At 38.6% G+C, this 22206-nt stretch overlaps 1 protein-coding gene across 2 annotated transcripts in view; it reads left to right on the forward strand.

Moving 5' to 3' along the window:
- The first annotated feature begins 18426 nt into the window (after positions 1-18426).
- The window catches only part of LOC131941572 (protein HtrL), a 32578-nt gene continuing 28798 nt past the window's right edge, over positions 18427-22206 (forward strand). Inside the window, exon 1 of one of the 2 annotated variants that reach the window (XM_059300884.1) lies at positions 18427-18529. The gene's annotated coding sequence lies outside the window, so the exon portion shown is untranslated. The other variant, XM_059300893.1, reaches the window with a different exon arrangement.

Consider the following 22206-nt stretch of genomic DNA (forward strand, 5'->3'; position numbering starts at 1 on the left):
TGTTGAAGCCTGTTCTGTATTTTTGTGTTAAAAGTACTTTTAGAAATACACATGGACTAGTTTTTAAAGTCAGTGTATTTCATGCTGCTTGTTGGTGTCATCCAGTGCCACATGTTGGTGTCATTCAATGCCACATGCTGGTGTCATCCAGTGCCACATGTTGGTGTGATTTAATGCCACATGTTGGTGTCATCCAGTGTCACATGTTGGTGTCATTCAATGCCACATGTTGGTGTCATCCAATGCCACATGTTGGTGTCATTCAATGCCACATGTTGGTGTCATCCAGTGCCACATGTTGGTGTCATCCAGTGTCACACTATATGTTGGTGTCATCCAATGCCACATGTTGGTGTCATTCAATGCCACATGTTGGTGTCATCCAATGCCACATGTTGGTGTCATTCAATGCCACATGTTGGTGTGATTTAATGCCACATGTTGGTGTGATTTAATGCCACATGTTGGTGTGATTTAATGCCACATGTTGGTGTCATTCAATGCCACATGTTGGTGTCATCCAGTGCCACATGTTGGTGTCATCCAGTGTCACACTATATGTTGGTGTCATCCAATGCCACATGTTGGTGTCATTCAATGCCACATGTTGGTGTCATCCAATGCCACATGTTGGTGTCATTCAATGCCACATGTTGGTGTGATTTAATGCCACATGTTGGTGTCATTCAATGCCACATGTTGGTGTGATTTAATGCCACATGTTGGTGTGATTTAATGCCACATGTTGGTGTGATTTAATGCCACATGTTGGTGTCATTCAATGCCACATGTTGGTGTCATCCAATGCCACATGTTGGTGTCATTCAATGCCACACGTTGGTGTCATCCAGTGTCACATGTTGGTGTCATTTAATGTCACATGTTGGTGTCATTCAATGCCACATGTTGATTTCAAACTGTGTCACCTTACTATGACACCCATATTCCATTTACAACAAATTGGTTGCCTGAATCAATTGTAGCACTGAGTTGAAATATAATTGAAATATAATTGTAATATTATTGAAATTTAACTGAATCTTTCTCTTTTAGAGATTGAGTTGCGACGGGGGAGGGGGGGGTACATATGTCCACGGGCTCCGACCTTAGGGGGCGCCAAAATGGGTTGGAAAAAACAAATTAAAATATCATTTTAGGTGCAAATTGAAAGTTTGATAGGGGTGCAAATAAAAAAATTGAGGGGGAGGGGGTGCAAATTGAAAATTGCAAGGTTGCTCCCGAGGGGGCGCCAAATAGAAAGTTTGTCCTCTGGTGCCGGGAAGGGTCGCTACGCCTCTGTGTAGAAGACGATCAAATATTGGCGGTAATCGATATGATTGAAATATTTTTCTTTACAGTTTCACGAAATTTAAAAAAAAAAAATCGTTTCTTTTTTTCTCGCAATCCACGAATTGATAGAACATGAGCTACACGCTTTTAACACAACAAATAGTTGAACATTGGTCCATTGATTAACGATTGGTGTATTGACTTTAAACAAGCCAGCGGGCATACATCCTGCTAAGTGGTAGAGGTTAATTGCGGTGACCTTAAATATGCGCGTTTTAATAATATAGCATGCACACAAAGCAACAATCACTGCAATCAGGGACGTCACAACGGGGTGTTGGTGAGGGGGAGGGTTGCACTAAAATAAAACAAATTATGTAAATTGATGTTTTTAATTTAGGATTCGGTAATGGGTTTGCCCTCAGTAATGGATCAAATACAGACAGGTCTTAATGGAAAGTGTAACGAGTGCGGTAATTCAACACCACACGGACATAGGTAACTAATTAACTCATTAATGAGATACTGAATTGACACATGTAAATAATTAGCATATGTTAATCTGTGTTGCAATCAGGTAATGCAAGGTTTCATTTTGTAGGCGACATCCGATTGTATCGAGATTAGAAAAGATTTTAAATTGTGTGCAACTAGAGGGTTGCTCTCAATCAAACAATAAATCGAATAATCAATCGAACAATAGGGGGTCGGCGTGGTCGAGTCGATAAAGCTCATGGTTGCTAAACCGAAAAGTCTTGAGTTCGAACCCTCGGGCAGATGAGGCTCGTTAGCTGGGGACAGCAACTCTTCTAGGAGAGACAACTCCAAAATTAAACAACTGCTGCCTTGTAGTTTGTTCTTGGTTGCACAAAGGCTATGGAAGCAAATCCAAAAAGAAAAGCAGGCTGAAATCGGAGTTCATGGCGCATAACCAGTTGACACGTAACGCTTAATTGTGTTGGAGGCGTGGTCGAGTCGGCAAAAAGCTCAAGGTTGATATATTCGAACAAAGTCTCGAGTTCAAACCCATTGGCAGATAAATCTCGATCCCCTTCAACACTAATTATTAAGAACGAAAAAGAAAGAAAAGAAAGAAAATCGAACAATCAATCGAATAATAAATCGAATAATAAATCGAACAATCAATCGAACAATCAATCGAACAATCAATCGAACAATCAATCAAACAATCAATCAAACAATCAATCGAAAAATCAATCGAACAATCAATCGAACAATCAATCGAACAATCAATCGAACAATCAATCGAACAATCAATCAAACAATCATTAAAAAAAATATTTCAAAGATTTATTAACGTAACAGCCATTGGTGGTCTAGTTGCATAAAGCTGCTAATTCAACAGAAGACGATGGGAGATGGTTTATGTATCACGTGACTTCAACGGCCGTTTACAAAATTTTTTTATAGGAGTCCTAACATTATACAATTTTACCCCACATTGGGAATAACTAGTTCAATGGAGGGTGTCTGCAAGGAAAGCAGCCTTTCTTCCCCCACACCCTCTACACTGAGTACCCCCACTACCCCTTACACTGAGTACCCCCACACCCTCTACACTGAGTACCCCCACACCCTCTACACTGAGTACCCCCACACCCTCTACACTGAGTACCCCCACTACCCCCCACACCCTCTACACTGAGTACCCCCACTACCCCCACACTCTCTACACTGAGTACCCCCACTACCCCCACACCCTCTACACTGAGTGCCCCCACTACCCCCACTACCCCCACACCCTCTACACTGAGTACCCCCACTACCCCCACACCCTCTACACTGAGTACCCCCACTACCCCCACACCCTCTACACTGAGTGCCCCCACTACCCCCACTACCCCCACACCCTCTACACTGAGTACCCCCACTACCCCCACACCCTCTACACTGAGTACCCCCACTACCCCCACACCCTCTACACTGAGTACCCCCACTACCCCCACTACCCCCACACCCTCTACACTGAGTACCCCCACTACCCCCACACCCTCTACACTGAGTACCCCCACTACCCCCACACCCTCTACACTGAGTACCCCCACTACCCCCACACCCTCTACACTGAGTACCCCCACTACCCCCCACACCCTCTACACTGAGTACCCCCACTACCCCACACCCTCTACACTGAGTACCCCCACTACCCCCACACCCTCTACACTGAGTACCCCCACTACCCCCCACACCCTCTACACTGAGTACCCCCACTACCCCCCACACCCTCTACACTGAGTACCCTCAATTCGTTAGTATAAACGATTTACTAAGAGAGACTGACATAGCACACTGTATGTAGATAAAATTAAATTGACCTCTCCGTGACCGAGTTACGGTTCAGTGGTTATGGTCAACTGATGCACTGAGGTGTGACTTAGTATAATGGATAAAATAAAAGATTGCTTAAAAAATTTCCACCCTAAAAAAACAACACATATTCGGTTATTGTAAATAGTTATTGTAATAATTCACAAGTAAAATTTTCTACACAGGAAAGTTACACACCCAAGCTGTCGACGCTACACATTCGTGTAACAGTCGACACGGATGACCACACGCTACCGACATATGTAGAGCTCGTCACGCATGATGACGTTGAGTAACCACGACGGGCTCCAAATGGCTGGCATCAACAAGTGGCGCCTAAATGGCTACTATGAGCGCCACCTAGAACCAAGAAATGGGAGCCAATCGAGAATAGTTATCGACAGTGGCGTAGCCAGGATCGTCTCAAGGAGGGGGGGGGGGGGGTTCAAATTTTTACCCGGGGACAAACTTTCGATTTGCACCCCGCCCCCCCCCTTAAACTTTCGATTTGCACCCGCCCTCAAACTTTCGATGTGCACCCCCCTCAAACTTTTAAATTGCACCCCCCCTCATACTTTTTCTATATACCGAGGGTCTATGGGGGGGGGGTTATGACTGGGGTTAAAGATTGGATATATTTGATGTTTTTAGTATTTTTGGTAACTAAACACAATTTTATACAGCTATTATAAATTTTGATGTTTTCATTTTGTTACTGAAAATTTACCAAAAAATATGGTATTACTAGGCCATACAGTTTTAAAAAGTATTATTTTATCAAGAAAAATTGTATCGGTGAAGTTTTGATTACAAATTACCAGAAAGTGGGGTTTTCAGAAGATCGATTACGGAAGTCTATACAGTCAATCAATGCTTGTCTTACAAACGTAAAACTTCAGGTTATAATTTTGGATTTAAAAAAATAAATTTTTGAACTTTTTTTCAAGTTTATATTTTTTGTGCAAAATTGACAAAAACACAATTTTTTATCCATGTCAACACTAATAATGGAAGGATTCTCGTCAACTCGTTGATTTCCAAAGTAGTTTTTACATACAACGCCTCTAGACTGTCGGTTATTGATCTACCAGTAAAAAAATAATAATTGATGTTTAGACCTGATAATCACAAGGCTAATAGGGTGAAGACTTTTGTCACTGATACGAAGGGGTTGTGCTCAACGTCATGATGCAGTGTATTATTTTTTCCAAATAGTGCCAGGTACCCAAAAAACTGAGTGGATAAGACACTAAGCTTGTAACACGCAGCGTTTACCCTAGATGGACCAACACTGGATCAACTCATGCAGCTACAGATCTACATAATTCAACTAACGCACAAACAAACAAACGCACGAACAAACGCACAAACAAACAAACAAATATGAAAATAAATACATACATCTCCAATCAAATAACGCACAAACAAACAATGAACACAGGCACTAAAAACAAACACGTTAATATCATCACCAAACACACAACTTCTATACTAATTCAACAACCCCATTTAATTATCACATCTGAATTCTTTGTATCACGTTTCACTGCAGAACACTTTTTTTAAAACACGCTCAACAATCAATAAAGCAAGCAACATGCACTTAAAGGCCATGGGCTCATTAAAAATATATTTCAATTAGTTGCCATTTTTTCCAGTAAAACTCCTGGTTGTAATCTAATACATGTACCCTGTACTATCGCCAAGCTAAATGGGACAGTGTCGCTCTATATTGCTTACAATGGATTCAACGGAGAATACTCACAAATTATTTGAAAGGCCCAATAAATATTTTTAAAAATCATGTATGAAGTTATTAAAATAAATATGGTTATAGAAATCTCACTGTTTGATTCTTGTTAGGCTTTATTGAATTATTTAGTGTTTTAAGTATTTTCAATGACTAAATAAAGTTTTATAAAAAGGCAAAAAAAAAAAAAAAAAAAAAAAACAAGTTCTCTGGATATGCCATTCTTTTTAATTAATTCTAAAAATATTTAATTTCTGATTTATTTTCAGGTTTAACTTAAGTTTTTAAATATTTTTTTGGCATTTTACGGTTTTAATAGAGTCGGAAAAACTGGACTTTGCAATTCTGTCCGTGTGTCTGTCTCTATGTGTGTCTGTCTGTAAACACGATAACTTGAATACCAATACAGCTAGGCTGACGACATTTCATGTATAGGTATTATGTCAAATTTGTAGATCTATATCAATTTTTCAGCGATTTCCGGTAACCGGAAATGGAACTTATTCTACCTTTGGTGTTTCAAAAGCCTATAACTTAAGTACTTTTTCAGTTTGATAGAAAAAACTTCACATACACGTAGAAGAGCTAATTCTCTGTTTACCGTGAAATTTTAACGCGCAACCAACTAGAACTTTTTGTAGGAAAATTACTGAACCATGACAGTGACATCCATTGTCATATTGTCACAAAATCGACAGCAATGAAAATCGAATCCCTTCTCGTTGTTGTTCCCGTGAAAACTAATAAGTGCTCAACTGCTCGAGTGTAACATCAATACGTGGGTATTAGAAATACTTCAAATGGTAACAAACCAGTTATGTTATACGTGGTGAGTGTGTGTGTGTGAGTAAAATTTGTAAACGACATTGTGGAGTTGCTACGTTATAAAGATACAACGTGACATGATAGAAACAAGGGACACTCACGCACACACACACATACACACACACACACACATACACACACACACACAGACGGCCCATTGTCTACAGGATGACAAACTACCCGGGTCACCATGACCTAACGTGAATCTGATTAAACTTTGATTAGTGCGGCATAGCATAATCCCCTGGTGAAGATGCACAGGTAGATAAAACTGAACTTTAGGGGTTTTTTTTAGAGTCGCTGACTACAGAAACTCGCAGGTTTAACCGTAGTTCTTAGGTGATGAAAAACTCGCAGGTTTAACCGTAGTTCTTGGGTGACGAAAAACTCGCAGGCTCAACTGATGTTGTCTGGTGACGAAAAACTTGCAAATTTAACCGTAGTTCTTGGGTGACGAAAACATATGTTCTGTCATTGTCACATTGTATTGGCAACCAAAGGCAGAAACGAGAAGCGAATCAGAAAATCTCATCACAATTTTACCTAGTCAAAATAACAATTATGTATAGCCGAAACTAAAAAGTGTGCCACTAGCCCTTTATGAAAAAGTATTACCCTGCCATTGTACACAATATGATCCGCCTATTTTTAGGCGCTGACGTCACTATACAATTGGATCGATGTTTCAATAAAAGGCGAAATATATTGGGCTTTGAATTGCATACTCAATCATCAGACCAATCACAGACTGTATAGCAACATGTGTTGTAGGGGGAAATATTGCATAGAATTGTTTCATAACAAAAGTAGGCTATAGCAATAAATCACACTATTCCCTAATATTCCGAGGTCATTGAGACAGATGAACTCTACTTCATCTACCCCATGTGTTTTGGGCTTGAATGGGAAAGTGCTTAAAAGGAGTTGCTTTAAAAAATATTATAAGATTAAAAAAAGTATTTCTGTTTTGCGTTCTGTTTCTAAAAAAATGCTCCATATAATTTATTCAATCCTGCTATTGAATTATCCTTGTATTCCTTATCACTAATTTACACCGTTAGTATGTTCTATTCGCCGACCCACAAAAATTCTTAATGAAATTTTCCGACTTATGGGTTGAATGCTAGTAGTATGGGTCAGAGGCAAAATATATAGTGGAAAATGCTTTTTGTCAGTTAAATTAAAATGATTAATAAGAGTGAATCCACTTGTATTAATAACTGACTATAGATAACCATCTTTACTATTGCCTGTGAACACTTCAAAGCTATCATCGGGGGGAGAGGGGGGGGGGAATGACATCAACTGAATAATTTATGGAGGAATAAAGGTTTGTTGAGTATTTTGATTAACAGATAAGTCAATCTACGACAGTAGAGGGGGTGAGATAAAAAACTAATGACTTACGATAAAAATGATGCTTTTTCCTCATGAATTAATAGGTGGACTGTGCGCACAAAGCAATGCCATTAGGCAAAATGGGAAGGGTGCAGGGGCGGAACTACAGTGCCGCCAGACTTCTTTGACTCGTTGCCCCCACACCCTTTGATAGCTAAATAGAAGACACGTAACTGTATGACCGATCCTCCAAAGTGTACTGTGGCGGATGGGGCAGGGGGTTGGGACCAAAAAGGGGGCTCAAAAAATTGTCGTCAAATTTTTTATATATTTAAAAAAGTTATTTATAGTTGTATTTTTTAACCATTCTCAAGGTCGAGTTCTATTTCCCTACTATCAAACACACGCTGTCGCCGGCAAAATTCTTTAAAATAAAACAACAATGTCGATAGCACGAGAAGACGCTACATCTGAAGTGGGTTTTCATGATGAGCGGTTCTTCTTTGCGGCATTGGTTAGGGACCCGAAATCCATTATACATTTTTCAATGTTAATATGTGTTTGTGATAGTGGTTGAATATGTATCCTGCACTATCTTGTATCCAACAGATAATAAAAAAATAATATAATACTAGAAACTTCAGTTTTATATACGTTTACTTGTTTTAGCTTTTACAAGAAATATAGTAAACTTTTAAGGTCTATACTTGGAATTATCTCCCCCGAGTAAGTTTTACAATGGGTGATGCTGACGTATTTAGGCGTTTTGTTGTCTCTTTCAAGTTTTTTCCCGAGTCGACCCCCATCCCATCCCTGTTTCTTATGTATCGAGTAGATCAATGTATCGTTTATGAGCTACTTACTAACCGTACGATTCACCACTTCCGCACATCTTGTCAGACACCAGACAGCACTAGTCAACAGATATTAATTTACATGCAAAGTATTAGGCACATCTAATTCACAAAACAGGGAAGGTAAGATAATTTTTTAAATAAATATGTAAAAATTAATTAGAACGTTTAGAATTAATTGAACATTATTAATAGTCAATTACTATTTATAAATGACGTCATTGAGATGGGGGTGTGTGAGGGGCTGGTTTTTTGTTAGTCGTTACAAAATGTGACGTCATTTGTGGATTCCTCCCCCCCCCCCCAATAAATCAGAAGGTTATCCGACGCGTGAGCTGGCCACATACAGTTGTACATGTGAAAAACATGTTTCTGTATATTATGCATTACTGCATCATTCACCTAATCGCCATGAGAACTTGGGAAGCTGTTGAGTACAACTCCGCAAATGTTTCTGTCATAGGCCTAATATTTGTTTATATATTGGAGTGGGGATGCCTAAAGGAAATATGTGATTTAACGCCCCAAGATCCTGCATAAGCGGATGAGGTTACTCAGAGGCGTAGCGACCCTTCCAAAACATTTTGGCGCCCCCTAAGGTCGGCGCCCGGGGACATATGTCCCCCCCCGCCCCCCCCCCCCCCCTCGCTAAGCTACTGAGGTTACTACTTGAATCCACCGGCGGCAGTGTCATCCTGAGCGCCGTCGCCGAGGGACTTACAGCATGCATTGGCGTGCCTATTTGGTACTGTGGACAAACCCGCGCCATAAGATCCAAGAAATGAAGTGCCGACATTGTTAACATTTAATTCAACTTCTGGAAATCAGGGCACACTGTTGGTAACGTTTTGATGAAAGCCTCATAAAAATCGGCGTCAATTTGGTGTGTTGGACTAGATTTAGAGAGTCCGTGCTTCTCACATGGAAAACTGAATGGGGCCAGCTCGTGTGTTGGAAAACCTCTGATTTATTCGGGTACCAGATGGAATTTTTTTTTAAATTTAGAGCCACCCTTGTTTTCAACACACACACACACACACACACACACACACACACACACACACACACACACACACACACACACACACACACACACACACACACACACACACACACAAACACACACACACACACACACACACACACACACTCACGCACGCACGCACGCACGCACGCACGCACGCACGCACGCTAGCACACGCACACGCACACGCACACGCACACGCACACGCACACATACACATACACATACATATATATATATATATATATATATATATATATATATATATATATATATATATATATATATACATATATATATATATATATATATATATATATATATATATATATATATACATATATATATATATATATATATATATATATATATATATATATATATATATATATATATATATATATATATATATATATATATATATATATACATATATATATATATATATTTGTATATATATATATATATGTGCCCAAAAAAAATTCTGTGGGAGGTCCTTTTTTTCTAGTTCCGCCACTGGAAGGGTATGCCACCAATCGCAACTATATATATATATATATATATATATATATATATATATATATATATATATATATATATATATATATATATATATATATATATATATATATATATATATAGGCCTATGTAGACATGTGTTTTGGGGGGGGGGTGTGACACCATGAGGTCCCGTACCGGGTGACACCCGACCTCGCTACGCCACTGGTATGAGTACATTTGTATGGACATACGCTAAAACGTAAACCGATGAGAGCACCAATCTCAGGGACACTCTACTGACTGACTGACTGACTGACTTGAACCGGATTCGAACTCAAGACTTTCGGGTTTACAGTCTAGCTCTCTAGGCCACGCTGTCTTTGTTGAGACGGTAGAAGAAGTTCAAAGTCTCTAAGATGACCGTTATAGATTTGCTGGGTTGTCATTTTAACATTGCAGTTATAGATTTGGTGAATGGTCATTCTAAATTAGCAGTCATAGATTTGGTTAATGGTCATTCTAAATTAGCAGTCATAGATTTGGTTAATGGTCATTCTAAATTAGCAGTCATAGATTTGCGGGCTGGTCATTCTAAATTAGCAGTCATAGATTTGGTTAATGGTCATTTTAAATTAGCAGTCATAGATTTGGGTAATGGTCATTCTAAATTAGCAGTCATAGATTTGCGGGTTGGTCATTCTAAATTAGCAGCCATAGATTTGGTTAATGGTCATTCTAAATTAGCAGTCATAGATTTGGGTAATGGTCATTCTAAATTAGCAGTCATAGATTTGGGTAATGGTCATTCTAAATTAGCAGTCATAGATTTGCGGGTTGGTCATTCTAAATTAGCAGTCATAGATTTGGGTAATGGTCATTCTAAATTAGCAGTCATAGATTTGGGTAATGGTCATTCTAAATTAGCAGTCATAGATTTGCGGGTTGGTCATTCTAAATTAGCAGTCATAGATTGGGTTATTGGTCATTCTAACATTGCAGTTATAAATTTGAAAATATTCTGCTGCAGTACCTTCGTTCTTAGTGTTAGCGCAGCTGCTGGTTGAAATTTTTGTGTGTCTTAATACTTCGAATTTTCATTCCAGTTTTAGGTAGGCCTACATAACACTTTATTAGCATAAATTTATATTTAATTTAACCAAAACACGTCTGTGTTAGTAGAAGAGTTAATCATGTTTTTACGTAGATGAAATGACTTTAGTCAATCGATTGTATCGTTCATAGAATTAAAAAGAATCGATCAAAAATCGATATGCTTTCTAGCAGCTGATTATCCTCGCTTTATTTTGAAGAGGAAACAAAGTCTCCCAGTCGCTACGTTGTAGGACATTAATGTTAATTGAGGTATGATTGGCCGCACGTAGTCACCCCCCCCCCCCTGCACACACACCGCAAAAAAATAATAATTCAGCATTGTTGATGTTTCATTGCAGTTTAAAAAGCTTTTTCCTGGCAACTGATTTACATTGATTATTAATCTGGTCATCGAATTCATGGAAAAATAAAAGATTTGTTTTCAATCAGTGTTTCTCCCATTGAATGGTAGTAAAAATTTCAAATAATCTCCTGCGACATTCAGTGGCGTACCGTTAAAAAACTGGCAGTCTTTACCGTTTGAAATTAGCGGTTTTTCGTGTGGAGATGGGGACAGCAATGAATATATTGTGCATTATATATATAAACATATATATATATATATATATAGCTTTATGTCATGACTAAAAATAAAAGCCTGGGTTCTCTATAATGAAAATTGAACATACGTCCTATTTTATGTTATGGAACAATCACCTATCATTGACCTATATCTGAAAAGGTATACATTTTCCATAAGTGAGAGCCCGGTGTTTTATTTTTAACTATACCAGTATAAAGCTTGAGTAAGGTTACAACAAACTCTCTAAGTTTTTTTTTTTACTTGTAACTGCATTTTTTAACTTGTGACTGTGTGTATGTATGTATGTGTATGTGTGTATGTGATTTCTGGATGTAATAAAAGCATTTGTCAATTAAAAAGATATTTTAAATGTGAAATTGAATTATTTTTTCCCTTCTTTTTTTTTAACGCTTACTCTTAATAAAATGGGCCCCCATTAAAACCCAATCAGTAGCTCGTGATCTCTGACAGATAATCTGTGACAGATAGCCATCTGTCACATCTTAACGCCCGTGGAAACCAGCCGTCAGTGACGATCACTTCACCGCTGTCACCAGGCTGATCCAGTAATCGTTGGGGATTAGTTCTCTCTTATCTCCCCTTATGGTACTAAATTTAGAAATTTTAAAACTGAATTTTAATAACTGATTAAATTCGATAATAATTTTTTTTTAGATATTCTTAAACTGTCATTGAAGAAAAACGTATCTGAAAAGTTTGAACGAACTCGCTGCATTAGAAATAGGTTAAAATTGTTTGAGTTACAAGATTTGACACAACCCACAAACAGACAACGAATCAAGGCGGTGATCAAAAGTAGGAGTAACAATATCACTCACGAGGTGACCCGCGGCGTATCGTACGCCGCTTTTTAGTTGTTTGATTTTCTACTTTTCAGCAATTCATAATTTTGAATTCGACAGTACCAATGCTGCCACAGAAAATATTTGCTTTAAAACACTATCAGTAGGTCGTTAAGGACGATAACCCCCCCCCCCCTCCCAAGCAGCCTCCTCTTAGTTACCTCCCATAAGTTAAAAATCGTTTTAAACTACATTATCTGCCCCTAATAGCCGTCACTAAACCCGGCTCTACGATTGTAAATATTTAGCGTGAATCACAGCTCACCAAACCATGTGGGGGTGGGGGTGGTAAGGATATGCCTAGAGAGGAAGAGAGGGGGCTGCTTGGCGCGCTTACAGCTTGGTGTTTTCTATGATCTCCAAGAAGAGAATTATATATATATAGATTAATACAGTTCCCTACACAAATACCGTTCCGTTATTATAATTAATTACTTCTTTCTAATTTTATTTCTAATCAAAGATACTATTTAAAATTTCTTTTAGAATAGTTTGCAATTTATTTTACAAGATATTTCTGTCCCTTTCAAAAGTAGATGTTTTTTTAATCTAATTATGCTTCACGCTTAAACCATGACGCGCGTTTATAAAAACTAAATTGATAGAAACGAACACTATACCCTGAACAAAAAGATTTTTTAAAAGGTGCTATTCGGCGTTGATACTGGAAGGCTACACAAAGGTATCCATCTCCAGATTAACACAACAATACACAACCCAATGTAGCGTGTAAATTTTGAACTTGTCCTATCCCCTTCATCTCTTGTCTTGTTTGTAGCTTACTTAAGCAGCTTATTACATTCTTAAATATTTTTGTTCTACAACATATTGTTGGATTTCTGTAACGTTCAAACATATCGTTAGATTACTGATAATTTCAAAATAATTTTCAGAGAACGTCAATTTCTATAGGACTTTAATTTCTGATTGCAAAAAAAAAAAAGTAGTTTGTTCTTTTTCTTCAATACTGTGATTCACGTTTTGAAAGCTGTTTTAAGCCCCCCCCCCCCCCCTTTGGCTCAATGATAAGATTAATTTACAGAGATGAATATTTTAAATTTTAAAAAAAATTCTGTTGTTTTTTTTGCTTTTGTAAATAGCACACACTGTGTTGTAGATAAAGAGAGAGGGGGGGGGAGGGGGAGAGAGGGCAGAAAGAGAACTATGAGAACAGAGAGAGTCGGGAAAGAGGAGGAAGAGAGAGAGAGGTTGAGGGAGTTAGACAGAGTTATAGAGAGAGAGGGAGGGAGAAAGTTTGAGAAAGAGTTAGGACGATGGAGTTTCTAACAGAAAGAGTTAGTGAAGTATATTGAGAGAGAAATGGAGTTAAGGAGAGTTATTGTGAGAGAGTTTTATAGAGTTTGGGAAGGAGAGAATAGTTTAATAACCGAGATCAACAACAACATTCCTACTAAATAAAATAAATTAGGGTAGTTAAATTATCTTTTATTTTAATATTGACCTTGGCGTCACTAGACTTGACTACGCCTGATGTGACCGCACCCGTGCACCATTTGTGACCGCACCCCTGCACCCCCTTGTGACGCCAATCGGTATCTTTAGCTGCCAATATTATCATTGGGAAATGATGCCTGTATCAATACACGGGAGGGGTTTAGTTAACACTGAGGCTTGAGTTACATCTGTGGCCAGATGTGTTGATTCAGGTAAAATAGAAATAGTGAGATCGATGTTCTGGTAGGGTTGTTGTGTGAGCTGTGTGTGGCGACTACACGGTGTTGTATATGGAAGGGGAGGGGGTCTGGTCATGCGTTTTTTTCCCCGCAGAAATATAGGGTCTTGGCTAATCTAGACAACCCGGGTCTGGTCTAATCTAGACAATCCGGGTCTTGTCTAATCTAGACAACCCGGGTCTGGTCTAATCTAGACAACCCGGGTCTGGTCTAATCTAGACAACCCGGGTCGTCTGTCTAACGCAGACACTTCGGTTCTAGTCTATCTAATCTAGACAACCCGGGTCTTGACTTATCTAGACAACCCGGGTCTTGTCCAGTCTAGACAACCCAGTTTTTGCCTGTCTAGTCTGAAAGTTGTCTAACCCGCGTCTAATCACAGACAACTGCGGCCCTGTCTCTCTAATGTAGACATCCATACATACATGATGCCTACATTAACGTATCGATTAGGACCAGATAAAAGGAATATCTCTCTCAATAGTCTTCTGACAATAGCTGCTAAATATATGTGTGTGTTTAAGTCTTCTGACAATAGCTGCTAAATATGTGTGTGTGTTTAAGTCTTCTGACAATAGGTGCTAAATATATGTGTGTGTTTAAGTCTTCTGACAATAGGTGCTAAATAAATGTGTGTGTTTAAGTCTTCTGACAATAGCTGCTAAATATATGTGTGTGTTTAAGTCTTCTGACAATAGCTGCTAAATAAGTGTGTGTGTTTAAGTCTTCTGACAATAGCTGCTAAATATATGTGTGCGTTTAAGTCTTCTGACAATAGCTGCTAAATATATGTGTGTGTTTAAGTCTTCTGACAATAGCCATTAAATATATGTGTGTGTTTAAGTCTTCTGACAATAGGTGCTAAATATATGTGTGTGTTTAAGTCTTCTGACAATAGCTGCTAAATATATGTGTGTGTTTAAGTCTTCTGACAATAGCTGCTAAATATATGTGTGTGTTTAAGTCTTCTGACAATAGCTGCTAAATATATGTGTGTGTTTAAGTCTTCTGACAATAGCTGCTAAATATATGTGTGTTTAAGTCTTCTGACAGTAGGTGCTAAATATATGTGTGTGTTTAAGTCTTCTGACAATAGGTGCTAAATTTATGTGTGTTTAAGTCTTGTGTCAATAGCTACTAAATATATATGTGTGTTACACCGATACTTCTGACAATAGCTGCTAAATATATGTGTGTGTTTAAGTCTTCTGACAATAGCTGCTAAATATATGTGTGTGTGTTTAAGTCTTCTGACAATAGCTGCTAAATATATGTGTGTGTTTAAGTCTTCTGACAATAGGTGCTAAATATATGTGTGTGTTTAAGTCTTTTGACAATAGCTGCTTAATATATGTGTGTGTTTAAGTCTTCTGACAATAGGTGCTAAATATATGTGTGTGTTTAAGTCTTCTGACAATAGCTGCTAAATATATGTGTGTGTTTAAGTCTTCTGACAATAGGTGCTAAATATATGTGTGTTTAAGTCTTCTGACAATAGGTGCTAAATATATGTGTGTTTAAGTCTTGTTACAATAGCTGCTAAATATATGTGTGTGTTTAAGTCTTCTGACAATAGCTGCTAAATATATGTGTGTTTAAGTCTTCTGACAATAGCTGCTAAATATATGTGTGTGTTTAAGTCTTCTGACAATAGCTGCTAAATATATGTGTGTGTTTAAGTCTTCTGACAATAGGTGCTAAATATATGTGTGTGTTTAAGCCTTCTGACAATAGCTGCTAAATATATGTGTGTGTTTAAGTCTTCTGACAATAGGTGCTAAATATATGTGTGTGTTTAAGTCTTCTGACAATTGCTATTAAATATATGTGTGTGTTACACCGATACTTCTGACAATAGGTGCTAAATATATGTGTGTGTTTAAGTCTTCTGACAATTGCTATTAAATATATGTGTGTGTTACACCGATACTTCTGACAATAGCCATTAAATATATGTGTGTGTTTAAGTCTTCTGACAATAGCCATTAAATACATGTGTATGCTAGACCCAAGCATAAATGGGAAGTTTGCATTATCTCCATTGTGCCGTTTGACCTAGGGACTATTTACATTTAATTAAGCGAATACACTTTATTCCTTGCTGGTGGGGTATCGGCCTTTGTAGCGAATGGGGACGGTCGGGGGTGGGGGGGGGGGGGGTGAAGGTATATGGGTGTATGTGTTTGGGGGGGGGGGGGGCAGGTCGTAACTCCGCATATTCCCCAATGGTCTTGTTGACATCGGAATAAAATGTGATTAATTAAAACTATAAAAAAAGTAGACCAAGCCTTAGAGGTATTGACGCAAGAGACTTCTCTCAGACACTGGTCGTCCGATAGTTTTGTGGCAGCGATAATATCTTTAGTGTCGTTATAAACGCTGCAAGGTTTATGGTTATATGGCCGACATAAAAATTTTAGGCTAGTGGTAGAATTGGGTGATACAGTTATAAGGAGATACAGGTCGGGCTTCGAGTAGTTGCCGACACTGTCTTCTGTACGAAACGTCTCTTCTTGTGCTTGTGGCATACATCGACGCTGGGTAAGGACTTAATCTATGTGGCGACGGAAAGGCCATAAAACCAACGCCCTTATTAAAAGTTACAACTAGAACCTTGACCGATTTAGACGGATAGAATTATCAACACTTGTAAACAAGAATACGTGTTAATTGCTAAACGGTGGCACGCCCACAACATAAAACTTTTACCAGTATGCGACTAGTGCTTCTTCTTCTTTGCTTTTTTCAACTCCCAAAGTATCATAGGTCATTTACACACCATTTTCATGTTTATTTTTATTATTTGCTGTTTTATTCCCCTCGTGAGCACTATATCGCCTACGTTAATTTTAAAGAGCGCCATACACAAAGGTGACGGTGGGCTACTAAAATCCTTGACAATATTGAACTAGGCGCAATCGGTGTGTTTGTGTGTCTCTTTTGTTGCTTATCCTTGTGGATCCCACGATATAATCTGGTAAAACTTATTTGCTGGGTTTTTTTTTTCGACTAATCGCTAGCAGTTTAAAATGTAGGCGTTGTCGTGACGTCAATTATGACGTCGAAATTTGTCATGTTGTTCCTAATATTTCCGTTTCTACTTCACTGGTAGTGGCGTCAAACAACATCAGAGGATTATAAGTGAGAATCCCGACTTAATTAATCAGCTAATTATGTGCTTCACTATCAGTGAATTGGCACAAGGTTATACGTGAGAATCCACGACTTTATTTAATGAGCTAATTATCTGCTTTACCATTAATGCAGTGGTATGCTAACATAAAATCCGAAATCATTTAATACTTTTAATAAAAGAATGACCAATTTAAAAAAAAAATCACGATTTAGGCATTATGAGCAATTTTAATAAAAACATTGTTAGTCATCAACACTCATAATCACATTTTCCCGTTCGTGCCCACTACACATCACGCAGATTTGATCTATAAATAGACAGTGTAATTAGCTTTGTTTCATTAGCGTGAGTCAGGTACTCATTACTAATCAACACTGGTTGAAGTTAAAACTTGATTGTATGAATTTTACTTCACCAGTAAACGGTGACAAGATAGGTCGGTATTGTTGACTCCCTGTGGTAGGTACGATATAGATTCTTCATTACAACCTCAGGAAATTCTCGTTTTCCTGATGTTATAAACTGTATCCTCTTTCGACACGATGTGATATTTTGTACACAAGACATTCGACAGAATTTCATTCCCAGTAATGTTTTCAAATGTTTTCTTGCACAACACCCTACATTATAAGCATCAAGTTTCATTTTTTACTTAACATTTTTAGCACACAAAGTTTCGTTTAAATTACCGGGGATCTAATACGTCGTGTCGAAAATGGCTATAGACTCATAGATACTTGTGAAACATAATGGACAATTTAAGCACAAATAGATACTTGTGAAATAAATGGACAATTTAAGAACAGATAGATACTTGTGAAACATATGGACAATTTAAGCACATATACATACTTGTAAAACATGGACAATATTAGCACATAAACACCTCTAGACGAGGCACATGCATAGCCTATACCTTCAGATACTCATAAACACGATCGACACCTAAAACCGATCAAGACCCTAAAACCGATCAAGACCCCTAAAACCGATCAAGACCCCTGCTTCAAACGTTCCCTCGACACGAGACACACCTTGACTCAACAGCTCAACCAAGCGACCGACTAGTGACGTAGCCTGCCAATCGCCCTCCCCCACACGACCAAACCAGTCCGTCAGCCAATAGCAAGACCGCTAGAGTTTGTTCAGTCGATCCAGGTACCTGCCGTTTTCTAATGCGGGGAATTACGTCACTGGGAGAACTTTTGGTTAGCGTGTAAAACGAAAAGTAATTTATTTTCAAATTAAAAAGTACGTAAACTTAATAATATCGTCGTAAACTTAATAATGTTGTTGTAAACTTAATGATATTGTCGATGGACATAATTTATGTGCATAGTTCAGACTTTTCTAAGCTTTTACTGTTTTTGATTAGCCGTACCAAGATCACTACACTTTTCTACTGCGTGGATTAATACATCATAAAGTGAAGACTGGATAGCGTGTAAAGAATTCGTTTTTCGTAAAAATTGTAGTTTCTCCAATTCCAAAAGTGATTACATATTTTATTTTTTATTTTATTTATGTTCGAGTACGATGGTTGTATTTTTAAGAAGTGGTCGCCATACTTTTCGATTAGACGTACCTACATTTTGTGTTGTATATCCAACAAGTGAGAAAACACATTAAAACCTGAGTGCGCAGCTACAAATAAGTGATTTTTTTTTTTAGTTGTTCATGTTGTGAATTTTTAACTGTTTATTTTTGTGATATTTCAAGAGTGAATTTGTGTGATTTCTGATGTGTTTATTTCTGTGACATTTTGACTGGTTTTTACTTTCTCGTATATACGAAGTATAGAGAAAGTATTGTAATCGTGCACAAAAATAACATGAAATTTTGAGTTTTCACCGTTTTACTCCTCAGTCCTTCATCACATCCGGAGTATAGAGGACTTATTTTAATCAGGCAAAAATTATAAATACAAATATATAAACGTTTTGGCGTTTTATGCGTTATCGAGTCGTAAAAACTGGACTTTAGCAATTCTGTCCGTATGTCTGTGTGTCTGTCTGTGTGTCTGTGTGTAAACACGATTACTTGAGTACCGTTACAGCTAGGTTGATGAAATTTTATATGTAAGTATTATATCAAAATCGTAGATCCTGATCAACTTTTGAGCGATTTCCGATAACCGGAAGTGGTACTTTTTCTACTTTGAATTTTTCAAAAGCCTATAAGTTGCGTACTATTTTAGATAGATGAAATTTCACGCGTAAGTAAAAGATCTAATTCTCTACCTTCTGTCAAATTTTGAGTAATTTCCGTTGACCGGAAGTACTAATTTACGCTATTTCCGATTTCTCAAAAAACGCATGTAAATTTATAATATCCCGCACTTTTATACACATTTTATTAGGCGTTCACTTGGTGTGGGACGGAGTGGTCTAGCGGTAGAGAGCTGGACTGCTAACCCTTTAGTCTCGAGTTCGAATCCGAGTTCAAGTCAGTAGACCGTCTCTGAGTCCACCCTACTCTGATGGGTACCTAAGTACCTAAGTAAAGGCGGCTGGGCATAGTGCTTCATATGCCGAGGTCACAGAAACAAGTGAACTCTACTTCACTTGCCCCAAAGACCGTCAGGTTTGAAAGGGAAACTTTTCACTTGGTGAGCAATTCTATTTTTAACGAGATTCTATTCTATTATAAAAAGTTTAAGTAATTAAAAATGGACAACAAATATTGTGTATGTCCTGAGTTGCTATCCCTCGTAATTTTATATTAGAATATTCGAGAAAGTTTAGGGGAGATCACTCCCGGTTCATTTTATTGTTTTTACTTTTGAAGTGCTTATTTCTGTAAAGTTTGAAGTGCTTATTTCTGTTAAGTTTGAAGTGCTTATTTCTGTTAAGTTTGAAGTGCTTATTTCTGTGACTTTTCATCTTTAGTGACTTTCCATCTGTTTATTTTAGTGACCATTCAAGTGTTTATTTGTGTGACTTTTCAATTGTTAATTTGTAAGATTTTTTTAAGTAAGTGTTTCTTTTTCTACATTTTTTTTTGTGGCCGACATATCTTTTGTGGCCGACATAGAGGCGTAGCGAGGGGGGGGGGGAGCGGGCGGTGGGGTGCGGAACGCACCGGGTGACACCGTTAAGGGGGGTGACACCAAGGCAAAATTTATAGAGAAAAATGATAATTCCACTTAATTAAGTGATTAATTCGAGTGTTAAATAGTCTTTTAAGAGGTGCAAATCGAAAATTTGAGGGGGGGGGGGGGGGGGGGGTGGGTTGCAAATCAAAATTTTGAGGGGGGGGGTGGGCAAATTGAAAATTGAAAGTTTGTCCCCGGGAAGGGTCGCTATGCCCGTGGGGGGTGACACCATTAAGTGCCGCACCGGGTGGCACCCGACCTCGCTACGCCACTGGGCCGACTTATCCTTGACGGTTTTTTTTTTCGTTCACCAAACGTAATTATCTCGTATGCTCCCTTTTCATCAACCGAACTGACGTTGGTTGTTTAGAGCAGGGGTCTCCAAACTATGGCCCGCGGGCCAGTTGCGGCCCGCGAGGCCCTCTACTCCGGCCCCTGGAGATCTTTTTGTGCACGAACAAAAAAATTACAGAAAGTTACGTGTATCCTGCCAAACTTGTACAATGAAAATCTCAGGTCACTATTGATGTTGCGGACATCAAAGCTAAAGCCTAAAACGTCTTCTATTCTGGCATAAAGGAGACATTGTCACCATTTCCACTAATACAGGTGTTCATGTACATTGTATTAATGTGCAGTGTATAAATGTGCATTGTATAAATGTGCAGTGTAAAATGTGCAGTGTACCAACGTGTAGTGTATAAATGTGTTATTACATAGTAACCCACTTTAAGAATTATTAAAACCAGCATCCATATTTTGATTCTTTTTCATTTGGACCTCGAATGTGTTCTCTGCCCCCTCCTATTTGATAGTTAATGCGGCCATAGGGCTGAAAAGTTTGGAGACCCGTGGTTTAGAGTCGTTAACGCATTGAATGCGGCTGTTACACTGAGTTTGCCGATTATAGTTATCGCCTAACTAAGGCCGGCATTATAGTCACCATCTAAGGCCGGCATTATAGTCACCACCTGACTAAGGCCGGCATTATAGTCACCACCTGACTAAAACCGGCATTATAGTCACCACCTGACTAAGGCCGGCATTATAGTCACCACCTGACTAAGGCCTGAATTATAGTCACCACCTGACTAAGACCGGCATTATAGTCACCACCTGACTAAGACCGGCATTATAGTCACCACCTGACTAAAGCCTACATTATAGTCACCACCTGACTAAGGCTGACATTATAGTCACCACCTGACTAAAGCCGGCATTATAGTCACCACCTGACTAAAGCCTGCATTATAGTCACCACCTGACTAAGGCTGACATTATAGTCACCACCTGACTAAGACCGGCATTAAATTCACCACCTGACTAAAGCCGGCATTATAGTCACCACCTGACTAAGGCCGGCTTTATAGTCACCACCTGACTAAGGCCGGCTTTATAGTCACCACCTGACTAAAGCCGGCATTATAGTCACCACCTGACTAAAGCCGGCATTATAGTCACCACCTGACTAAGGCCGGCATTATAGTCACCACCTGACTAAAGCCGGCATTATAGTCACCACCTGACTAAAGCCGGCATTATAGTCACCACCTGACTAAAGCCGGCATTATAGTCACCACCTGACTAAAGCCTGCATTATAGTCACCACCTGACTAAGGCTGACATTATAGTCACCACCTGACTAAGACCGGCATTAAATTCACCACCTGACTAAAGCCGGCATTATAGTCACCACCTGACTAAAGCCGGCATTATAGTCACTACCTGACTAAGGCCGGCATTATAGTCACCACCTGACTAAGACCGGCATTAAATTCACCACCTGACTAAAGCCGGCATTATAGTCACCACCTGACTAAAGCCGGCATTATAG

This window comes from Physella acuta, unplaced genomic scaffold, assembly GCF_028476545.2.
Source record: "Physella acuta isolate Inbredline_101_S28 unplaced genomic scaffold, ASM2847654v3 ptg000029l, whole genome shotgun sequence".
Lineage (NCBI taxonomy): Eukaryota > Metazoa > Mollusca > Gastropoda > Physidae > Physella > Physella acuta.